Source organism: Arachis ipaensis, chromosome B9 (genome assembly GCF_059453495.1).
Source record: "Arachis ipaensis isolate K30076 ecotype BB chromosome B9, ASM5945349v1, whole genome shotgun sequence".
Taxonomy (NCBI): domain Eukaryota; kingdom Viridiplantae; phylum Streptophyta; class Magnoliopsida; order Fabales; family Fabaceae; genus Arachis; species Arachis ipaensis.
Window position 1 is genome coordinate 113,148,808 of NC_142444.1, and position 8,481 is coordinate 113,157,288.

At 39.8% G+C, this 8,481-nt stretch overlaps 1 non-coding gene across 1 annotated transcript; it reads left to right on the forward strand.

Annotated features, from left to right (window-relative positions):
- The first annotated feature begins 4,497 nt into the window (after positions 1 to 4,497).
- On the forward strand, positions 4,498 to 4,605 carry LOC148545953 (small nucleolar RNA R71). Its single transcript, XR_015901548.1, has one exon. It is a non-coding gene; the product is annotated as a small nucleolar RNA R71 (small nucleolar RNA).
- The last annotated feature ends 3,876 nt before the right edge of the window (positions 4,606 to 8,481 follow it).

An 8,481-nucleotide genomic window follows, 5' to 3' on the forward strand; every position in this document is an offset into this window, starting at 1 on the left:
GTATTACCACCGGATACATAAATGCCACAGACACATAACTGGGTGAACCTTTTCAGATTGTGACTCATCTTTGCTAGAGTCCCTATTTAGAGGTGTCCAGGGTTCTTAAGCACACTCTTCTTTTTGCTTTGGACCTCGACTTTAACCGCTCAGTCTCAAGTTTTCACTTGACACCTTCACGCCACAAGCACATGGTTAGGGACAGCTTGGTTTAGCCGCTTAGGCCAGGATTTTATTCCTGTGGGCCCTCCTATCCACTGATGCTCAAAGCCTTGGATCCTTTTTATCACCCTTGCCTTTTGGTTTAAAGGGGTATTGGCTTTTTCTGCTTGCTTTTTTTTTTGCAAGCTTTTCACTGCTTTTTCTTGCTTCAAGAATCAATTTTATGATTTTTCAGATCATCAGATAACATTTCTCCTTTTCCTTTCATTCTTTCAAGAGCCAACAATTTTAACATTCATAAACAATCAAATTCAAAAATATGCACTGTTCAAGCATTCATTCAGAAAAATAATAGCATTGCCACCACATCAAAATAATTAAACTGTTTTAAAATTCAAAATTCATGTACTTCTTTTTCTTTTTCAATTAAAAACATTTTTCATTTAAGAAAGGTGATGGATTTATTTTCATAGCTTTAAGGCATAGACACTTAGACGCTAATGATCATGTAATAAAGGCACAAACATAAATAAACATAGAGCACAATTTTCGAAAAATAGAAAATAAAGAACAAGGAAATTAAAGAACGGGTCCACCTTAGTGATGGCGGCTTGTTCTTCCTCTTGAAGATCTTATGGAGTGCTTGAGCTCCTCAATGTCTCTTCCTTGCCTTTGTTGCTCCTCTCTCATGGTTCTTTGATCTTCTCTAATTTCATGGAGGAGGATGGAATGCTCTTGGTGCTCCACCCTTAGTTGTCCCATGTTGGAACTTAATTCTCCTAGGGAGGTGTTGATTTGCTCCCAATAGTTTTGTGGAGGAAAATGCATCCCTTGAGGCATCTCAGGGGTTTCATGATGAGGAAATTCCTCATGCTCTTATCCATGAGTGGGATCTCTTGTTTGCTCCATCCTTTTCTTAGTGATGGGCTTGTCCTCATCAATGAGGATGTCTTCCTCTATGTCAATTCCAGCCGAATTGCAGAGGTGACAAATGAGATGAGGGAAGGCTAACCTTGCCATAGTGGAGAACTTGTCCGCCACCTTGTAGAGTTCTTGGGATATAACCTCATGAACTTCTACTTCTTCTCCAATCATGATGCTATGTATCATGATAGCCCGGTCTATAGTAGCTTCGGACCGATTTCTAGTGGGAATGATTGAGCGTTGGATGAACTCCAACCATCCCCTAGCCACGGGCTTGAGGTCATGCCTTCTTAGTTGAACCGGCTTCCCTCTTGAATCTCTCTTCCATTGAGCGCCCTCTTCACAGATGTCCATGAGGACTTGGTCCAACCTTTGATCAAAGTGGACCCTTCTAGTGTAGGGGTGTGCATCTCCTTACATCATGGGCAAGTTGAATGCCAACCTTACATTTTCCGGACTAAAATCTAAGTATTTCCCTCGGACCATTGTAAGCCAATTCTTAGGGTTCGGGTTCACACTTTGATCATGGTTCTTGGTGATCCATGCATTGGCATAGAACTCTTGAACCATTAAGATTCCGACTTGTTGAATGGGGTTGGTGAGAACTTCCCAACCTCTTCTTTGGATCTCATGTCGGATCTCCGGATATTCACCCTTTTTGAGCTTAAAAGGGACCTCGGGGATCACCTTCTTCTTGGCCACAACTTCATAGAAGTGGTGTTGATGCACCCTTGAGAGGAATCTCTCCATCTCCCATGACTCGAAGGTGGAAGCTTTTGCCTTCCCTTTCCTCTTTCTAGAGGTTTCTCCAGCCTTTGGTGCCATAAATGGTTATGGAAGAACAAAAAGCTTTAGCTTTTACCACACCAAACTTAGAAGGTTGCTCGTCCTCGAGCAAAAGAAGAAAGAAGAGAGTAGACGAAGAAGAAATAGAGGAGATGGAATGGGCTTTGTGTTTCGGCCAAGGGGGAGAATTGGTGTTTAGGTTGTGTGAAAATGAAGGAGTGAAGATGGGTTTATATAGGAGTGAGAGGAGTGTGTATGGTTCGGCCATAGAGGGTGGGTTTGGAAGGGAAAGTGGTTTGAATTTGAATGGTGAGGTAGGTGGGGTTTTTTGAAGGATGGATGTGAGTGGTGAAGAGAATGGTGGGATTTGATAGGTGAGGGGTTTTTGGGGAAGAGGTATTGAGGTGATTGGTGAATGGGTGAAGAAGAGAGAGAGTGGTGGGGTAGGTAGGGATCCTGTGGGGTCCACAGATCCTGAGGTGTCAAGGATATCTCATCCCTGCACCAAGTAGCGTGCAAAACGCCCCTTGCTGCCAATCCTGGTGTTAAACGCCAGGCTGCTGCCCATTTCTGGCATTTAATGCCAGCTTCTTGCCCATTCCTGGCGTTAAACGCCAGTCTGGTGCCCTTTTCTGGCGTTAAACGCCCAGAATGGTGCCAGACTGGGCGTTTAACGCCCATTCTGCTACCTTTACTGGCGTTTAAACGCCAGTAATTATCTCCTCCAGGGTGTTCTATTTTTCATTCTGTTTTTCACTTTGTTTTTGCTTTTTCAATTGTTTTTGTGACTTCACGTGATCATCAACCTACAGAAAACATAAAATAACAACAGAAAATAGAAATTTAACATAGATAAGTAAAAATTGGGTTGCCTCCCAACAAGCGCTTCTTTAATGTCAATAGCTTGACAGTGGCTCTCATCGAGCCTCACAGATGTTCAGAGCAATGTTGGAACCTCCCAACACCAAACTTAGAGTTTGAATGTGGGGGTTCAATACCAAACTTAAAGTTTGGTTGTGGCCTCCCAACACCAAACTTAGAGTTTGACTATGGGGGCTCTGTTTGACTCTGTATTGAGAGAAGCTCTTCATGCTTCCTCTCCATGGTGACAGAGGGATATCCTTGAGCTTTAAACACAAGGGAGTCTTCATTCACTTGAATGATCAATTCTCCTCTGTCAACATCAATCACAGCTTTTGCTGTGGCTAGGAAGGGTCTGCCAAGGATGATGGATTCATCCATACACTTCCCAGTCTCTAGGACTATGAAATCAGCAGGGATGTAATGGTCTTCAACCTTTACCAAGACATCCTCTACAAGTCCATAAGCCTGTTTCTTTGAATTGTCTGCCATCTCTAGTGAGATTCTTGCAGCTTGTACCTCAATGATCCCTAGCTTCTCCATTACAAAGAGAGGCATGAGGTTTATACTTGACCTTAGGTCACACAGAGCCTTCTCAAAGGTCATGGTGCCTATGGTACAAGGGATTGAGAACTTTCCAGGGTTCTGTCTCTTTAGAGGTAATTTCTGCCTAGTCAAGTCATCCAGTTCTTTGATGAGCAATGGAGGTTCATCCTCCCAAGTCTCATTACCAAATAACTTGGCATTTAGCTTTATGATTGCTCTAAGGTACTTAGCAATTTGCTCTTCAGTAACATCTTCATCCTCTTCAGAGGAAGAATATTCATCACAGCTCATGAATGGCAAAAGTAAATTTAATGGAATCTCTATGGTCTCAGTATGAGCCTCAGATTCCCATGGTTCCTCATTAGGGAATTCCATGGAGGTCAGTGGACGTCCATTGAGGTCTTCTTCAGTGGAAATCACTGCCTCTTCCTCCTCTCCAGGTTCGGCTGTGTGGGTTGTGGTTATGGCCTTGCACTCTCTTTTTGGATTTTCTTCTGTTTTGCTAGGGAGAGTGCTAGGAGGGAGTTCAGTAATTTTATTACTCAGCTGACCCAATTGTGCCTCTAAATTTCTAATAGAGGACCTTGTTTCAGTCATGAAACTTTGAGTGGTTTTGATTAGATCAGAGACAATGGTTGCTAAGTCAGAGTGGCTTTGCTTAGCATTCTCTGTCTGTTGCTGAGAAGATGATGGAAAAGGCTTGCTATTGCTAAACCTGTTTCTTCCACCATTATTGTTGTTGAAACCTTGTTGAGGTCTCTGTTGATCCTTCCATGAGAGATTTGGGTGATTTCTCCATGAAGGATTATAGGTGTTTCCATAGGGTTCTCCCATGTAATTCACCTCTTCCATTGCTGGGTTCTTAGGATCATAAGCTTCTTCTTCAGAGGAAGCTTCCTTAGTACTTCCTGTTGCTGCTTGCATTTCAGACAGACTATGAGAAATCATATTGACTTGTTGGGTCAATATTTTATTCTGAGCTAGTATGGCATTCAGAGTATCAATCTCAAGAACTCCTTTCTTCTGAGTTGTCCCATTATTCACAGGATTCCTTTCAGAGGTGTACATGAATTGGTTATTTACAACCATTTCAATGAGTTCTTGAGCTTCTGCAGGCGTCTTCTTCAGATGAAGAGATCCTCCAGCAGAGCTATCCAATGACATCTTGGATAGTTCAGACAGACCATCATAGAAGATTCCTATGATGCTCCATTCTGAAAGCATATCAGAAGGGCACCTTCTGATCAATTGCTTGTATCTCTCCCAAGCTTCATAGAGGGATTCACCATCCTTCTATCTAAAGGTTTGGACTTCCACTCTAAGCTTACTCAATTTTTGAGGTGGAAAGAACTTTGCCAAGAAGGCATTGACTAGCTTTTTCCAAGAGTTCAGGCTTTCCTTAGGTTGTGAATCCAACCATGTTCTAGCTCTGTCTCTTACAGCAAAAGGAAAAAGCATAAGTCTGTAGACTTCAGGGTCAACCCCATTGGTCTTGACAGTGTCACAGATTTGCAAGAATTCAGCTAAGAACTGATGAGGATCTTCCAATGGAAGTCCATGAAACTTGCAATTCTGTTACATTAGAGAAACTAATTGAGGCTTAAGCTCAAAGTTGTTTGCTCCAATGGCAGGGATAGAGATGCTTCTCCCATAGAAATCAGGAGTAGGTGCAGTGAAGTCACCAAGCACCTTCCTTGCATTGTTGGCATTGTTGTTGTTTTCGGCTGCCATGGTTTCTTCTTCTTTGAAGAGTTCTGTTAGGCCCTCTAAAGAGAATTGTTCTTTAGCTTCTCTTAGCTTTCTCTTCAAGGTCCTTTTAGGTTCAGGATCAGCTTGAACAAGTATGCCTTTATCTTTGTTCCTGCTCATATGAAAGAGAAGAGAACAAGAAAGTAGGGAATCCTCTATGTCACAGTATAGAGATTCCTTGAGGTGTCAGAGAAAAAGAAGAATAGAAGGAGGAGGAGGAGAAGAGGGAATTCGAACTTATCAAGAGGGACAGAGTTCGAATTGCACCTTGATGAAGAGTCTTAGTCCTTTAAATATAAGGATGTGAAAAGAGGGGAAGAATTTTCGAAAATAAATTAAAAGATTTTAAAAAGAAATTTGAAAATTTGATTGAGATTTTCGAAAACTAAGATTGGGAAAGAAATAAAGTGATTTTTGAAAAAGATTTTGAAATTAGAAAAAAAGATATGATTGAAAAAATTAATTTTGAAAAACATGTGATTGAAAAGATATGTTTGAAAAGATATGATTGAAAATCAATTTAGAAAAAGAAAATTTTTAAAATTAAAGTTGATTAATTGACTATCAAAAAATTAAAAGATATGATTTTAAAATTTAAAGTTTGATCCTTTCTTAATAGGCAAGTAACAACTTGAAAATTTTGAAGTAAATCTTTAATTGAAGCAAGGATTTTTGAAAATAGAAAAAATAAATATAAAATGGAAAGAAATTGATTTTGAAAGAGATATGATTGAAAAGATATGATTTGAAAAAGATTTGATTTTGAAAAATTATGAAAACTTGAAAAAAATATGAATTAAAAACAAAATCTTCCCTCTAGTGTCATCCTGGCGTTAAACACCCAAAATGGTGCCCATTCTGGCGTTTAATGCCCAAATCTCTACCTTTTTGGGCGTTAAACGCCCAGCCAGGTACCCTGGCTGTTTTCCTTCTTCACTGGGCGTTTTGAACGCCCAGCTTTTTCTGTTTGATTCCTCTGCTGAATGTTCTGAATCTTCAATTCTCTGTATTATTGACTTAAAAAGACACAATTTTGAAAATTTTTTGAATTTTTAATGATGAGAAACAATAGGAATGCAGCTAAGATAAAATAAACAATGCATGCAGGACACCAAACTTAAAAATTTTCATAAAAAAGACACTAACAAATTGAGAATGCATATGAGAAACAACAAAACACACAAAACAAGAGAATTTAAAGATCAGAGCACTGAAATCATCAAGAACAACTTGAAGATCAATGAAGAACATGCATGAATTCGAAAAATGCAAGAAGAACAGAAACATGCAATTGACACCAAACTTAAAAATTAATACTAGACTCAAACAAGAAACATAAAATATTTTTGGTTTTATGATTTAAAATTTTTTTGTGATTTTCGAAACTTATATGGAAAAGAAAATAAAGAGAATCAAAACTTTTAATGAGAATTCCAGGAATCATGCAATGTTATTCTAAAGCTTCAGTCTAAAAAGATTAGACATGTTTGGCCAAGCTTCAGCAGGACATTACATTCAATAGCTAAATTGATGGGAATCAATCAGCTTTTGTAATGGTAACAACATCACCTTGAAACTCTAGAATTCATTCTTAAAAATTCTGAAAAGTACCTAATCTAAGCAACAAGATGAACCGTCAGTTGTCCAAACTCGAACAATCCCCGGCAACGGCGCCAAAAACTTGGTGTTGTTGCTGGAAACAAATGTGAAATTATTGTTCGTTCATTCGTTCCTTCCTTGGCAACGGCGCCAAAAACTTGGTGCACGAAATTGTGATCATCAACAATGGCACCAAAGGACTTGGTGCTCTTAAACATGAATCACACTTTGTCACAATTCCGCACAACTAACCAGCAAGTGCACTGGGTCGTCCAAGTAATAAACCTTACGTGAGTAAGGGTCGATCCCACGGAGATTGTCGGCTTGAAGCAAGCTATGATCATCTTGTAAATCTCAGTCAGGCGGATTCAAATGGTTATGGAGTTTAAGGTGATGAAAATAAACATAAAATAAAGATAGAGATACTTATGTAATTCATTGGTGGATTTCAGATAAGCGTATGAAGATGCTTTGTTCCCCTTGAACCTCTGCTTTCTTATTGCCTTCTTCCAATCATTCATACTTCTTTCCATGGTAAGCTTTATGTTGGGCATCACTGTTGTCAATGGCTACATCCCGTCCTCTCAGTGAAAATGGTCCTGATGCTCTGTCACAACGTTGGCTAATCAGTTGTCGGTTCTCGATCATGTCGGAATAGGATCCATTGATCCTTTTGCGTCTGTCACACGCCCCACAATCGCGAGTTTGAAGCTCGTCACAGTCATCCCTTCCCAGATCCTACTCAGAATACCACAGACAAGGTTTAGACTTTCCGGATCTCAGGAATGGCTGCCATTAATTCTAGTCTATACCACGAAGGTTCCAATCTTAGATTAGAAACCCAAGAGATACACACTCAATCGAAGGTAGAACGGAGGTGGTTGTCAGGCACACGTTCATAGGTGAGAATGATGATGAGTGTCACGGATCATCACATTCATCAAGTTGAAGAACAAGTGATATCTTAGAGAAGAAGTAGGCGTGAATTGAATTGAAAAACAGTAGTAATTGCATTAATTCATGAGGAACAGCAGAGCTCCACACCTTAATCTATGGTGTGTAGAAACTCCACCATTTAAAATACATAAGAAAAAGGGTCAGGCATGGCCGTGAGGCCAGCCCCCCAAAACGTGATCAAGTGTATCAAAAGTATGTAAAAGATGAAAATACAATAGCAAAGGGCCCTATTTATAGAAAACTAGTAGCCTAGGGTTACAGAAATCAGTAATTAATGCAGAAATCTTCTTCCGGGCCCACTTGGTATGTGCTTGGGCTGAGCATTGAAGCATTTTTGTGTAGAGACTTTTCTTGGAGTTAAACGCCAGCTTTTGTGCCAGTTTGGGCGTTTAACTCTAACTTTTGTGCCAGTTCCGGAGTTAAACGCCAGAATTTTTGAGCTGACTTGGAACGCCTGTTTCGGCCATCAAATCTCGAGCAAAATATGGACTATTATATATTTTTGGAAATCGCAGGATGTCTACTTTCCAACGCAATTGAGAGCGCGCCAATTGGGCTTCTGTAGCTCCAGAAAATCCACTTTGAGTGCAGAGAGGTCAGAATCCAACAGCATCTGCAGTCCTTTTTCAGCCTCTAAATCAGATTTTTGCTCAAGTCCCTCAATTTCAGCCAGAAAATACCTGAAATCATAGAAAAACACACAAACTCATAGTAAAGTCCAGAAGAATGATTTTTATTTAAAAACTAATAAAAATATAATAAAAACTAATTAAAATATACTAAAAACATACTAAAAATAATGCCAAAAAGCGTATAAATTATCCGCTCATCAAGAGCGCACCAATTGGGCTTCTGTAGCTCCAGAAAATCCACTTCGAGTGCAGGGAGGTCAGAATC